Below are 16376 nucleotides of genomic sequence, written 5' to 3' on the forward strand. Positions count from 1 at the left end.
GCTCCATCGCGCAAATTCGTCTTTTCACTTTAGGTCGTTCACCCACAGTGTGTGTAGGCCCCCCCAGCTCCTTCTTTACGGCACACATTGATCGATATGCCTCTCTAGCGAGGTGTGCCTAGCACAAACACAAGCTTCCCCTCTTCTCTTGTCACCGTCCATGCCTCACTCCCACCACTCTTTTCATCATTCTCGTACTCGCACACTCCTCCCCCTCGATATAGTATGCCTCTCGTGCCACCTCCTACATGCATCCCTCTCTCTCTATCCTTCTCCTCGTGCCTCATTTGCTTCTAACACACACATGCATGTATACCGATCGATCTCCCAACATATACCTAGATCGACTTTAACTACCCCCCATCGATCAACGTACCTCACAAGTTATGTCTCTCCTTTCTCTTACAAAGGGCGATTGATCTTCCTATGTAGTTATGTCTGCTTACCACAGCCACATCGTCCCCCCTCATCATTCGTGCATGCCTCCTGACCTGTCTCTCACATGCACGTGCACAGACAACAAGCAGCCATCTCCTCTCTTATTGATATTGCGGGCGTGCCCTCTATTTGTCTAGCAAGCCTATCCCACCATTTGTTAGAAGCAACTCCACTACCACCCCCTCCAACACTCTAGCTCTGTCTCTCTCCCAACCTTATTCATCTCCTGCACATATGCATGGATGCCGATCGATCTCCCTTAATACATGAGGCAGATCGATCTCCTTAATACATGAGGTAGGCCTCTCTCCTCCTCCACACATATACCAGCCATTGTACCTCTATAGTTAATTGGGCCTCCCTCTTCCCCCACCACACACCGATAGTTGAGCGCTGCAGGTAGGTATCCATGCCACAGAGGCAAACTGCACATGTCCCATCCCACGTTCCAGTAGGCTAGCCACTCTATATCTTTGACGTGGGCACACACAAATTCGATGGCACTCTTTATCGAGATCGCGCGCACACACACACACATCATCCCTCTCTTCGATTCTATGGACACCTCAAGCCGATGATACCTCCACTCTCTTCTCGTGGATCGCCCCCTCTATATATATGTTATATCCATGACTCTATTTCACACACATTGCATATGTTAAATTTTTTGATTAACCCCCCCCCCCACACACACACACACAAAAAAAAACTCTCAAGAACCCACACACTATGTCTCTCTAGGTTTGTATCTCTCTCACACAACCCCATGTAGGTGGTGTACGTATACAAGAAGAGAATAGGTGCATCGTGCACATACTCACTCTTCGTGCCCAGCCACACCCGCGTGGGTACATGGTGGAGCTCATTTCTCCGCAGAAGCTGAATTTGTTTTTGAAACATCAAGTGGCCAGAGACTCGAAAACTTATTTGCCCATTAGTGACTTGTCAGGGCGGTGGATTTTAGTTTGTACGATAATGCTGCATCCACCTAAAGTAACGAAAGTTCTTACATAAACTTCCTAGTAATTCCCTCTTCGTAGGTGCAGCATTACTCCTAACATTTGTAATATCAGTTTGAAACTTGTAATATTGCCATGTCATATTCCTGCATTTTCAAAATCCTGCGAATCAAACAGGTCCTGAGTTGGTGATGATGTTGTGCCTCCCATCTTTCACCAATAGCCGTCGGATCTAGATCTGACGCATACAAACCAAGCTTCTCCATTTTTGCAAAAAGATGCCCGCACTTGTTCCCTATTTACAAACAACTCCTTGTCTCTCACAATCAGCCTCATCTCCTCCCCACCACATCTAGGAGTAGAAGGCCGTGGAAAAATCTGGCGCGATGGCCACTGCCGGAGCCGTCCACCCCCAATCTTGGTGTTCCGTGCAATGCATAGGCATCTACGCACGGGAAATTATGTCGAACAGGGCTAGTTGTAAGCAGGCTAGCTCTACAGCCATGATGATAGTGACTGCAGACGGTGAGGCTGACTATGGTATGCCGAACACGGCGCCTATACTCAGGTGTCATCTCCGGCGCAGGGTCTTGTCACTTCACTGTGAGGAGCAGCACGTAATAATTTGACCAACGGATAGTACAGTGCCAGTACTCCTACTACCACTCCTACATTGGTAGTACTACTACTAGTACTAGTAGCACCACCGTCTGGATTTAGGACTACTACCACGTCCATCTGGATTTTAGTATTTGACTAGCAATATCTAGTAATGCATGTCACCCAAAATGTACTACTCCCTCTGTAAATAAATACATGTTGTTTTATTCCTATCGGCGAGAGAACTTAAAGTTTTTTTGCTACTCCTAACTAGAGTACTAATAGCATTACATGCAATGAACTAAACACTGCATGTCATGCTTGGTAGTCTCAAGTCATTGAAAGCATGCACGGCCCACATCTCTCATTTGTTGATATGTCACGAAAAAAGAAACAAGGAGGGAGTTAATGCACCGTGCCTAAGTATTTTGGGATTATTTGGTTTTCGTAAGGTGACTTACACAACATGTTTGTTTACATGCATTAACATTTTATTAGTTAAATCAAAGGTCAAAACTTGGCGCAAAATGCAAAGGGGACCAATAAACCAGTAAACATCAAACTTCTCTTGTTTGGCCCCAACTAGAGGTCCGGTGAGATGACTATACTGCACCGACACGGAGGGGGACACAGCTACATTGACTTACAACAACTGCCTTTGGGTGAATGACACATGGCCCCAGGGGGTGGCTGGCCCACCTATCATACAGCCAAAGGCAGGTGCAGTAGAGGGCCGAGGAGTAGTACGAAATCCTACGCAACTACGCATGCTAACCAAGGGCTGAGTGATCACTCGAATCGCAAGATCAGTTGACTAGAAGCTACGCTAGACCCATGGAGGCGATGAGCGCGAGCATCAGCTGGCTGTGCCAGATGCTCCACAACACCGGCCTGCGGCCCGACACCAAGGAACGCCTCCAGGTAGTATTGCTTGAGGCTGCCAGGGCAAGGGGCCGCTTGGACGATAGCTTTGTCTCCTTTTTCGACGAGGTCCTCGTTGGTTTCCTCGACAAGTTTACCGTCGTCAAGAAGCTTGCGAACGACTTTGACGTAAGCCTCCAGCCGACGCGCCCAGGCTCTGCGATGCCCGCCACCCTCAACGGCCACTATGGTAACAACCTCTTCGACGCACTGGTGGCCCTGCGACTACCCGCCACCGCACCGGAGAATGTCCACCTTGAGGTCGCGCTCGCCACGCAGCGCCTGGCGCAGCAAGACACCATCGACATAACCACCCACGTCTACGCGCAAATCGTCCACAAGGACTACTACATGCAAGAGGAGGACGATAGGACACTGGCCTTCTTGGAGCGCAGGGCAACCTTGGACGGCACTGTTCAGAAGCATGTTGAGCTCGCCGCCAACGCCGCTGCTCCTCACACGTCGGTTGGTGACCCGGCGCACTAGGGCGTGAGGATGTTGTTGAACGTTGATTTATCCGTATGTATTTTTATCTTTCCGTCAAATCCATGTAGTAGTATATGATACTACAGTAATTATCTTACCTTTCGCATCAACTTCATAATTTTTGTATGTACTCCATGCATGAACGGCGCCAGAACCAAACTTCTCATTACTCTAGGCAAAATCGTTATTTTCTATCTATCGGTCACGCCATGGAGCAGAACCAAATTTTACAAGTTACGAGTTCAAAAGGAAAAGCCTGCCGTGTTCGCGTCGCACCCCCACACAGTTGGTCGGGCACGCCACTCAAGCGGGAATGCGTGCGGTGTTGCATTTTCACTTACAAGTGGGACCGCAGTTGAGCAAACCGACTATCGGCAAACCCCCACCCCGCCCACCGCGTGATGGCTGAGAAAACAGGAGGGAGAAGAGATGGCTGTTGCACGGACTCCAAGAAAATTGGTGTCGGATGGGACTCGTGTGGGTGGCGTGTGCTGTACTGCTAGACGTGAATGCTACTGAGTTATGGCCCATGCCACCCCACTATATAGAGCCTATATCGAGGTACGTAGAACAAATTTCCTGCAGTCCGTGCTCAGCCCTCCTATATCTCGCTTCTCAGCCAGCCAGCGGACGCGCGGAGCCCATCGTCTGTTTGCTCACATGCGGCCCCACATGTCAGTGAAAACGCAAGAGGACCCACTGAACCTGCACATCTTTCACCTCGACGTGCTGGTGATGAAAAACAAATCCAATAAAGATCTTTGGTGGCCGCTTTTGGAGTTACTCAAGAGTGGTAGGATTCTATTTATAGTTTAACCCAAGATGCACATCTCGTGGCTTCAACTACCACTCTATTTTCTTTCATGACACGACCCGGATGCTGGATGTCCCACGTGTCGGCAAAAGGAGGAAGAACCCGACCAAATCTTCGGTTCTGCTCTCGGATGAGATTAGTGCACTTGTTGATACTCCTACTAGAATAGAGGCTAGACATGAGACTAGATGCGAGGAAGCAACGTCTACTTCTTTACACTCGAAGAAGAAAGAAGCACGCAAGATCGAGCCTCCGCAGATCAACAATGAATGCATCGAGAAGGCACTAATCCAACTTACATGTGTAGTAAAATGTATTGTTGTGGTTCTTGTTTTCTTTGGTCTTGCTTTTCTAGTCAAAATTATCATTGGAGTTTGTGCAAAACGGAGGTGCGTTTGGGGTCGTGCGTTGGAGTTGGCCTTACAAGTGGGACCGCAGTTAAGGAAACCGACTATCGGCAAACCCCCACCTCGCCCGCCGCGCGATGGCTAAAGTTAGAGAAACAATGAGGTTGAAGAGATTGCTCTAACATGGACTCCAAGAAATAATATGGTGTCAGATGGATGTCGTGGTGGTGGTGTGTGCCGTACTCCTGGACGTGAATGCTTGTTCTGGCCCATGCCACCCTACTACTCCTACTACTTACTCCTACTATATAGTACTAGTATCGAGGATTCGAGGTGCTGGTTACGTACATCGAACACATTAACATATGGCTACAGTAAAAACACCCGCCCGACGCGCGAAGCATGTGAAGCTAGTACAAATAATGTACTACTATTGTTGATTGGCCTCATCCAATAACCTGTTCCAATGCACGTACAATTATGTATTCGGAAAATATTTTTTTGCCTCGTCGCACCACTCACTCAGAGAAGCGACTCGAAAGCCATTCATAAATTTAGTAAGTTTATCACAGGCATATCATTTTATTACATACAATAGGTCATCAACCCACATCGACAATGAGGATACATTATAAATACTAAAGTTTTCACCACACAACAAATAACAAGCCATGAAATGAACTTCAACTCAACCATTCCGCGGTGTTGGAAACGCTTGCTTTGAACCACAAGTGATTCTCTGGGACGGGCCATCCGTTGTCGATCTGGAGACCAATGCAGGACTGATCATCCAGGCTGAAGTGGCCTACTATATCAGTACCAAGGTATGGAACCACCCAAATGTCCGAGGTATAGACACAGTTGCTTCTCATAAATGTGTCAACAGCAGTTGGATCGCCTTTCACCATCATCGGATAGTTTTGTCCAAGGAGGAGCGATTTTTCTCCAAGACTATCAATTTTGTGCCAGGGAGAAGGATTTGGCGCTAGCACACTAGTATCCATCCCGAATACCATGCAACGGGTGTTGGAATAGGTCCGGAGAGTGCGACCATGGGAGACACCTGCTTCCTTAGCAGTAACATCATTAGTGGGCTGTATACACACAAGAAGAGGTGATCCATTGGAATTAGTTGCCAGGTGCCACAGAGTATATCGGTGCTTCTCGTGATCATCACCATCGGCATCTCCCCCTTGGTTATAAAAAATTTCAAGTATAGGTGGTGGGATGTTCACAGGACCTTGGAAACACAAGAAGAAGGTTAATTAGTAAAGGGAAACTTGCTAACTCGCATGCATGTGGATGAAACAATTATAATTACGGTGGAAGACAAACGTACCGAAACTATGAGGATACCATGCAAAAAGAGTGCCACGAGTGGTGGCAGCAAACACAAGGCCCTCGTATTGAATTGCATCACAGTACTCATTCGTGCACAAAAACTGATTTTTGAGCAATGTCCATCGAGTCAAACCACTAAGGATGGCAACAAGCTTGTTGAAGATAGCAACAACTTCATAGTTGTTGTAATTCCAAGAGCGGTTGGGAACTTGACAAATTGCTATCTTCCGTAGAAGACAGTCACCATGATCGTATTTGAACGCGCATACATTACCGGTGTGCTCAACCTCTGGGCAGTGTGCTGAGATTTTTGGAAGTGGAACCCAGTGACGAGTGTACACATTCACAAGTTCCCACTCGCAGTTGGACCCAATGTAAACAACTCAATCTCCATTTGCGCCTGCCCAAGCCTTGCCCTCAAGCGATGGCATCTTAACATCATACGTATCATTATCAAGCGGCATCAACTTGCACAGGGCGAGGCCTCCGTCGTGCCAGCGCCAGTCATCAGGGTCACGGCGAAGAAGATAGGGGAGATCAAACCGCTCCCTGACTCTTGGGTTCTTTGTAATGATGTTATTAGTTGAGTCAAGAATGGGCTTGAACGAACCTGCCATGCTAGCCGAGGTGATGACGTTGCACTGATCAATGAGTTCCTCCACCACGTCATCTTTCAGATCGGGGCAAGAATAACGGGGTCATTTCCGGCCTGTTCCCTCAATGGAGAAGACGATCGAACAATGGCAGAAGAAAGGGTGAAGGGCTGAAGTAAAATGGAGGAGGGAGAGGAAGAGCGTGCGACAACAGTTCCAAATCAAGAGGGAAAGGCGAAGAGTCGGTGGACGGTTGTGAGTTTGCCACGGTTCACGAAGAGGCGCCCCGGCCTACACGTCCGTTCGGAAATACTCCTACTACTCGCCGTCGTCTCACTGATATGTTGGAACGGGACCACATGTCAACGAAACATGGTGTGTAATTTCTCGTGCAAAATGTGATCTGGCCTCGTTGGCCCGAGGTGCCGCATTAGTTACCGACCTTTATTTTTTAATGGCGTGCCGATCAGTTTTGAAGCACGACTAACTGGTACTGTACGTGGAGAGGATGACAGCAGGGACCCGCCAAGGTCATGGCAGTATGCAAGCAAGTGCCTCCTTATTTCAAGCCAATAAAAAAATGGCTCCTCCTAGTGGATTTCTGACATCTGGGTCCCATGCCATTATCAACGTAGTCAATAAACGAGAGAATTGCACAAGGAGCGGCTGACACCAGGGACCCAGCAGCTCGCCCAGTTATTTTTGTTTTGGGTTAATTTGATAAATCCACTCCAAATCTGGTGTATCCGAGAAATGCCACTGCAATTTCCAAACTTTGAAAAACGCCACTACAGTTTGCAAACTTTGAACAACGCCACTCCAGACTTCGAAAAATGCCACTAGAAATGGCATGAAATGGCATTTTTCAAAGTTTGGAAATTGCAGTGGCATTTTTATGAATCGCCATAATTGGAGTGGCATTTATCTAATTTGTTTTTGAGATGGAAGCAGGGTGTCAACTGGGCTGTGCGGGACACTCTGGCCTGTCTAGACAGCCTTTTCTTTTATGTTTACCACAGACTAGCCCAGTAGTTTTTTTTCTTTCTGAAAATGGCTAGCCCAGTTCTTTTGTGATTTATCAAGTAAGTCGCTTTATAAGGCCTGTTGGGCTGCAAATCTTTCAAGACGAGGAGAGCTTCATTCGGCTGGCCGAGAAAATGGCCTATCAATAATGAGAAATGGGATGTACATTTTTAAAACACATCAAACCGGCAATTATTTTCAAATATCTTTTTTCATTTTGAGATTTTAAATTGCATTGATTTTTATGCGTGGACAATTTATTGGAATTTATATTGATATACATTTATTTTTAAAATTAGTCTGAATGTGACTCGAAATTTCGGGATTAAAAACAGTTCAGACCGCACCGACATATGCAAAATTTCATATAATTTTTTAACCGTGGCCACAATATGGGCTGTAATGCTAACATAAAGAATATGCGCTCCAAAAAAACCCGTAAGAATTAGCAAATGGGCTGTAAATTATTTGAAATAATGGCAGATGGGTTGTATGCTGTTTTCCACAGATTTGAGGCTTTCCACAGATGGCCTGTATACCGTTGGATGTCCATCCAATGGCCGTCGGGCTTCTTCAACCTCTGCTCTTCCTGCTCCAGCCGCTCAAACAAGCGCTGGCGGGACTGCCTGCTCCCTCCTCCCCACGGCCGGCTGTGCTGCCACGCAGGCCTCACTGCCCCACCGTACTCCCATCGCTGGCCTAGCCATCCCTCTACTCACCCACACCTACTATTATTCTCCGGCGACGGCAGACGAACCAGTAAACCCTCGTACAGTCGTACTCCCCTCCACGTGGGAAACAAAAACAACGGCCGAGTCTTCCCTGCCTCCGTGTCATTCCCTTCCTAGGGCTCGCCGTCGTCCACCGCCCTGGTGCTCTCGACGTGGCATGGTCAGCGTGGTCAATGACCGACATGCATCTGAAGTGCACTGTACGTGGAGAGGCTGACAGCTGGGTCCACGGCCGCACGCAAGGAAATGCCTCCTTATTACGCGCAAAATAATGATTTCCTCCACCTGACATCTGGGACCCATCGAAACGGCCTCTGTATTTCACGAAAAAAATGTTACCGCCGCTGACAGCTCGGACCCACCAGCCATATCTTCGCACGCAAGGAAGTGCCTCCTTATTACGCATAAAAAAATGAATACTCCCCCTGCTAGCTGGGACCTAGTATAGTGGGCCTACTAAGTTGACGGGGACGAAGGGCTTTGTCAACTTAGTCAATATGCACGATTCTAGCTCGACTGACCGTACGATCTCCATCCAACGGCCGTAGTGCTTATTCAACCTCCGGTCTTCTTGCTCCAGCCGCCCAAAGCAGCGCCGGTCATGCCGCCTGCTCCTGCCTTCCGTGGCCGGTTGTGCTGCCGCGGAGGCCTCATCGTCCCCATACTACTCCCGCCACTGGCCAGGCCATCCCTCCACTCCACTCACCCACACCCCCTGTTATTCTGCGGCGACGGCAGCGCAGCCGAACCAGTGAACCCTCGTACTCCTCTCCGCGTGGGCATCCACTGCCGCGTCTTCCCTGGCTCCGCGTCGTCCCCTTCCTAGGCCTCGCCGTCGTACATTGCCGTGGTGCTGTCGGCGTGGCATGGTCAATGTGGTCAACGACCGAATTCCATCGGAAGAATACTGTACGTGGAGAGGCTGACAGCTGGGTCCACGGCGGCCGCAAGGAAGTGCCTCCTTATTACGCGGAAAATAATTATTCCTCCACCTCACAGCAGGGACCAACCGGACGCCCACCAGTATATCGCAAAAAAAATGTTTACCCCTGACTGCTGGGACCCACCTGACGGGCCACCGTATTTCGTGAAAAAAACGTTCCCCCTACTGTCAGCTCGGACCCATCGGAAGTGCCTCCTTATTACGCACAAAAAAATGAATACCCCCTGCTAGCTGGGACCCACCTTAGTGGCAGGCTGACTTGTGGGCCTACTAAGTTGACGGGGACGGAGGGCTTTGTCAACTTAGTCAATATGCACGATTTTAGCTCCAGTGACCGTACGATGTCCATCCAACGGCCATAGTGCTTCTTCAACCTCTGGTCTTCTTGCTCCAGCCGCCCAAACCAGCGCCGGTCATGCCTCGTGCTCCTGCCTCCCGTGGCCGGCTGCGATGCGGTGGAGGCCTCACCGCCCCCTACTACTCCCACTGCTGGCCAGGCCATCCCTCTACTCACCCACACCCCCTGTTATTCTGCGGCGACGGCAGCCTCACACCGCAGCGAACCAGTGAACCCTCGTACTCCTCTACGCGTGGGCATCCACTGCCGCGTCTTCCCCGGCTCCGCGTCGTCCCCTTCCTAGGCCTCGCCGTCGTCCACCGCCCTGGTGCTCTCGGCGCGGCGTGGTCAACATGGTCAAGGAAAGGCTTCCATCGGACGTGGACTGTACGTGGAGAAGCTGACAGCTGGGTCCACGGCCGCAGCAAGGAAGTGCCTCCTTATTACGTGCAAAATAATTATTCCTCCACCTGACAGTGGGGACCCACCGAACGGGCCACCAGTATTTTGCGAAAAAAATCGTTCCCCCTGACTACTGGAACCCACCGGACGGGCCACCATATTTCGTGAAAAAAACGCCCCCCCCCCCCCCGCTGTCAGCTCGAACCCACCGGAAGTGCCTCCTTATTACGCACAAAAAAATGAATACTCCCCCGGCTAGCTGGGACCCACCTTGCTGGGAGGCTGACTTGTGGGCCTACTAAGTTGACGAGGATGAAGGGCTTTGTCAACTTAGTCAATATGAACGATTCTAGCTCCAGTGACCGTACGATGTCCATCCAACGGCCGTAGTGCTTCTTCAACCTCTGGTCTTCTTGCTCCAGCCGCCCAAAGCAGCGCCGGTCGTGCCGCATGCTCCTACCTCCTGTGGCCGGCTATGCTGCCGCAGAGGCCTCACCGCCCCCAACTATTCCCACCGCTGGCCAGGCCCTGCGGCGATGACAGCCTCACACCGCAGCCGAACCAGTGAACCCTCGTAGTCCTCTCCGCGCGGGCTTCCACTGCCGCGTCGTCCCCTTCCTAGGCCTCGCCGTCGTCCACCGCCGTGGTGCTATCCGCACGGCGTGGTCAACATGGTCAAGGAATGACTTCCATTAAAAGAGTACTGTACGTGGAGAGGCTGACAGCTGGGTCCACGGCCACAGCCCAGTTTTTTGTGATTTGCCAAGTAAGTCGCTTTGTCAGGCTTGTTGGGCTGCAAATCTTTCAAGACGAGGAGAGCTTTCATTCGGCTGGCCGAGAAAATGGCCTATCAGTAATGAGAAATGGGTTGTACATTTTAAAAACACATCAAACCGACAATTAATTTCAAATATCTTTTTTTTCATTTCAAGATTTCAAATTACATTAATTTTTATGCATGGAGAATTTGTTGGATTTTATACTGATATACATTTATTTTTAAAATTAGTTTGAATGTGAGTCGAAGTTTCGGGATTAAAAACAGTTCGGACCGCACCGAAATATGCAAAATTTCATATAATTTTTTAACCGTTGCCACAATATGGGCTGTAATGCTAACAAAAAGAATATGGGCTCCAAAAAAACCTTAGGAATTAGCAAATGGGCTGTAAATTATTAGAAATAATGGCAGATGGGTTGTATGCTGTTTTCCACAGATTTGAGGCTTTCCTAAAAAAAAGGTTGACGCACAAGCACTGACTGTTGGATGTCCATCCAACGGTCATCGTGCTTCTTCAATCTCTGCTCTTCCTGCTCCAGCCGCTCAAACAAGCGCCGACGGGACTGCCTGCTCCCTCCTCCTCGCGGCTGGCTATGCTGCCACGCATGCCTCACCGCCCGACCATACTCCCATCGCTGGCCTAGCCATCCCTCTACTCACCCACACCTGCTGTTATTCTCCGGCGACGGCAGACGAACCAGTAAACCCTCGTACAGTCGTACTCCCCTCCGCGTGGGAAACAACTGCCGAGTCTTCCCTGCCTCCGTGTCGTCCCCTTCCTAGGCCTCGCCATCGTCCACCGCCCTGGTGCTCTCGGCGCGGCGTGGTCAATGTGGTCAAGGAACGACTTCTATCGTACGTGGACTGTACGTGGAGAGGCTGATAGCTGGGTCCATGGCGGCAGCAAGGAAGTGCCTCCTTATTACGCGGAAAATAATGATTCCTCCACCTGACAGCTGGGACCCACCGGACGGGCCACTGTTTTTCACGAAAAAAACGTTTCCCCCTGACTGCTGGGACTCACCTGCTACATCTTCGCACGCAAGGAAGTGCGTCCGGGCAAAAAAACGATTCGCCCCCTGACTGCTAGGACCCACCAGCTACATCTTCGCATGCAAGGAAGTGCCTGACAGTCAGGACCCACCTGGTCGAAGCGTACGTAGCGTTGTCATTCTGGTCGCGAACGTGTACGTACATACTGGTCGATGTAGAGGCGCACACGTGTCGTAGTAGAGGCGCGCACGTGTCGTAGTAGAGGCGCGCACGTAGCATGTACACGTACGTACAGCGGCCAGGGTGCAAGAAAGAAAATACGGCCACGTATGTGTACATACGGGCGGGGTCTCGAACGCCTACTCGCGCATACGTACGGCCAGGGCTCGTGTACATGGCTGGCTCGGAACGGAGAAACAGCATCGTCGTCGTGTTCATGGGGAGGCAATGGAATGCGTCGTGTTCATGGGGAGGCAACGGAATGCGTCGTGTTCATTGGGAGGCAACGGAACGCGTGGGAGCCAACCGGCTGGGTCGGAACGAAATGCGTGGTCGTGTTCATTGGGAGGGCTTGGACGGAACATGCGATGGAAACGAGGCCTGGCGTACTGCACAACGGAGGAAATGGACCTCCTATGTTTGGAACGGGGTCCTGTTGATCGGGAGGGGTCTAGCGTACCGCAAAACGGAGGAAACGGACCTCCTACGGTCGAAACGGGGGTCCTGTTCATCGGGAGGGGTGTGGCGTACCGCAAAACGGAGAAAACGGACTTGTGTTGGAGCGCTACGGTCGAAACGGGGGTCCTGTTCATCGGGAGGGGTGTGGCGTACTGCAAAACGGGACTCCACGGGATACTGTTCATCTCCACCGTCGACCCCCTCCAGCCTCCACGAGCTACTGTTCATCCACCGTCGACCTCCTCCAGCCTCCACCTGCGACTGTTCATCCACGGGCTCCTGTTCATCCAGCCTCCACCGCGTGCTACTCCACCGGCTACTGTTCAACCAGCCCTCTCCATGGGCTCCTGTTCAACCACCCCTCCATGGGCTACTGTTCATCCTGCCCTCCATCATCTATTGTTCATCCTGCCCTCTACGGGGTGGTCCTGTTCATCCAACCCTCCACGGGGTCCTGTTCATCCAGCCCCAACCGGCTCGATCGATCGGGGTCCTGTTCATCCAGAGGCAACACCACGGGGTCCTGTTCATCCACCCCCACCGAGAACTATTCATCCAACCCCCCCCCCCCCCGCAACGCTCACTGTTCATTCAGAGGCAGCATCGATCGGCTTCAGTTAGCAGCAGTAGCGAAGGAATCGCTCGATCGGGTTCAGCTAACAGCCATCGATTGATCGCTCGGGTTCAGTAACGCGTAGCCTGCAGTGCAATCGCTCGGGTTCAGTTAGAGCCCAACGCCTCGCTCGAGTTCAGTTAGAGCCAACGCCTCGCACACACGCGCGCATGTGTATGAGAGAAGCGCGCATCGCTCGGCCCCCGACATCCCACCGTAACCGGGAACTCCCCGAAATTTTCCTCGCCCTCGCTTCTACCACGGTTTTTTTTGTAATGGACGGCCCAAAGAATGTCATGCAGCTAAGTCTCCAGCCCGCCCAAGATGAAAAGCCCATTTTCTATCATGATTTTTTGTCATAGAAGTAGGAGCCCACCACATCTATGATGATACCGGGTTTTGTCACAATTATCGTCATAGAAGTGTCATATGTATGACAGAAAAATATTTCGTTCGACCCAAAATGTCACGGATGTGTCTTTTTTTGTAGTGTGGGTTAGAGGCTTGGCTTAGCAATATGGGAGGCATGGTATAGCAAGTGGTAGGTATCGCAGCATAGGCATAGCAATAGAGCGAGCAACTAGCAAGCAAAGATAGAAGTGATTTCGAGGGTATGGTCATCTTGCCTGAGATCCCGCAAGGAAGAAGAATGGGTCCATGAAGAAGACAAACGGACGTAGCCGAATGGATCCTCACAAATGCGACATTATCGGAACTAATCCCGAAGAAGCAACACCGGAAAGAAGCAAACAACATAGTAAACAACCATCACATAATCATGGCATGATGCACAACCAGTATTATGCATGTCCGGTTTAATGATACATGGCATGGCAAAGTGCACAAGAAACACTACAAGTTACGTGGAGCTCAATATGCAACGAGTTGCATATTGACGGAACACCACATTCAAGTTATTTAGTTTGATCTCGTTTATGTACTCAACAATATTAAATGTTGATTAACATGGCAAGAGGTGGAGCAAAAGGAAAACTACCTATCTAGGCAAGTTTAAATGAGGCCGGAACAACAAACAACAAGTCCGGAAAAACCTCATGTGCAAATATTTTATGTTTGGTACTGTTCTGCCCTAAACCATATTTTAGAGTTGTTAGACATGCAAAGCAATGCCACCATGTTAAACTATGCATTTTTCTACCCCATTTACATATAAAGTTTATTAAATTTGGAGCTACAGTTGAATAGTTATGAATTAAATCATTTTACATGGCAATATGGGAAAATATATGCAAACATCATTTTAAACATTTCAAACATGGATGAAAGTTGCACAATATGAATCTACACAAAAATTCTAAGAATCTTTCATATATAAAGTTTTTACAAAAGATGCATGGTTGGTGATTTATTAAATGCATAGACTCTAGGGGCTTTTCTGTAAAATAGTCTCCTCTGGAATAATAGACAAATCGCCAGTCAATAAAAAAACACTACAGGGCCAAAACTGGGGCGGACTGGGCCTCACCAGAGGGGCTGAGCCCATGCGATGGAGAGGAAGGCCGACAGGGGGCGCTGGGTCGAAGCCAGGCTGGGCCGGAGGCGTGGCTACGATCCACGTAGGCGAAGGAAGGGCGGTCAACGCAGCGAGGCAGGGGCGTCCTCCTCCTTGTTCGAAAGAAGCAGAGGCAAACATGGCGCTGGCAGAAGGTCGAGGCAGGGGCCAGGTGCGGCTGCAGCTTGGTCTCCGGCGGCGGAGCGGCGACCTGGAGGCGGGGATGAGGCCAGGGCGTAGGGACTCGTCGGATCTGACGGAGATAGCGACGAACGGAGCGGCCGCGGCGGGAACTGCTGGAGACGAGGATGCAAGAGAAAACGCAGGAGCGGCGGCAGGGTCAGCGCAAGGAAGTGGCTTGCGGGCGAAGCAGAGGCAACGACGGCGACCGGCGACGGAGTCGGCGCGATGACGGCGAACATGGCGCGGTTGGAAGAAAGGGATGCAGCGACCGATGCAGGGGCTGGATGGCGGCCGGACTTGGCGCATACGAAGATGACGGGCAGCGAGGAGGTCGGGATTCATGCGCTCGGGACTGCTGCTGAAGCTCTGCGGCGACTGGTCTCGGGAGGAGTTGGGGCGGAGGAAGTCGTTCCCAGCGACGAGGGAGCTGCGGCCAACCATGGCGGGCCCTGGTTCGGTGCGGCAGAGAGGAGGCCATCAAAGAGGCGCTGTAGGTGCTGGTTGGTGGGGATCGAAGGATTGGGGAACAGGGGAGATCGAGCACTGCTGTTGGTTGGTTCAATTTTGGTGGGGATTGGTCGGCGCTGAAAATTAGGAAGGAAGAGGCTGGCTGTCTGGCTCTGGGAAGGATCCCGAGAGAACAGTGGTGGCGGCGGACACGGGAATAGGTGGATGGGATAGGTTAGGACTAGGGTTAGGCTGGTTATATAGCAGGTGGGATTAGGTTAGGGGGTATTTGGTCCGTCCGATTTTAATCGGACGGTCCCGGATAAATAGGCTAGGGAGATCAAATAATAAAACGGAGGTGTTTTGTAGATGTTTGGGGATGATCCGGACCCAACGGTGACAACTGTCCGGGTCGGGTCCGGGGAAGTTTTGGACACGCTCGCGAGGGGTCGGTTGGAACTTGTGGGCTGTGCAGAAGGGCTCGAGCTGAGAGAAGAGAAGAGAGAGAGGCCCGACAACTATTTCTGGAGACTGAAAACGTCCGACGATAGACCGGCTACTATTGCCGCTATAGTTTAACGGTTGGGCTATCAAACGGACTCCGAATGCGATGAAATTTGGCAGGCGACCCACTGACAACATAAAAACACCGCATGCCAACTTTCAACCCATTCTGAGAACATTTTCCGGCCACTTATAAAATAATATTTCGGACGTGTCACGGGCGCGTGCAAGTGTGTCTGGGCTCAGAACGGACAACGGAAAGAACGGGCAGGTTGGGACGGATGCAGGTTTTGAAAACATGATGATGCAATGCACATGATGACATGACAAGATGCAACACGCAAGCGAAAGACACGGCAATGACAACGAATAACTGGAAGACACCTTGCGCATCGGTCTCGGGGCGTCACAATAAATTTTTAGTATGATCTAGTTGTGAGTTTTGCTTTATGATCCTTCTATGTAATCGGGTCCGTGAGATATATATAATAAATATTAGTGTTGATCAAGGGCTTGATTATCTTACTATGATCTAGAGGGAATAAAATAAAAGAGAAGAAATAAAAAGAAATAAAGAGATCATATGGATCTTATGGAGAGTAATGACTTCACATATAAAGAGTATGATGAATAAAAATTGTTGAGAGTTGACAAGCATAGTTTTGGTCATCGTTGCAATTAATAGGAAGTAATAAGGAAAGAGAGGTTTTCACATATAAATATGCTATC

The sequence above is a fragment of the Triticum urartu genome, chromosome 7A, assembly GCF_056163025.1.
Source record: "Triticum urartu cultivar PI428250 chromosome 7A, HENAU_Tu73, whole genome shotgun sequence".
In the NCBI taxonomy this organism is placed as follows: Eukaryota; Viridiplantae; Streptophyta; class Magnoliopsida; order Poales; family Poaceae; genus Triticum; species Triticum urartu.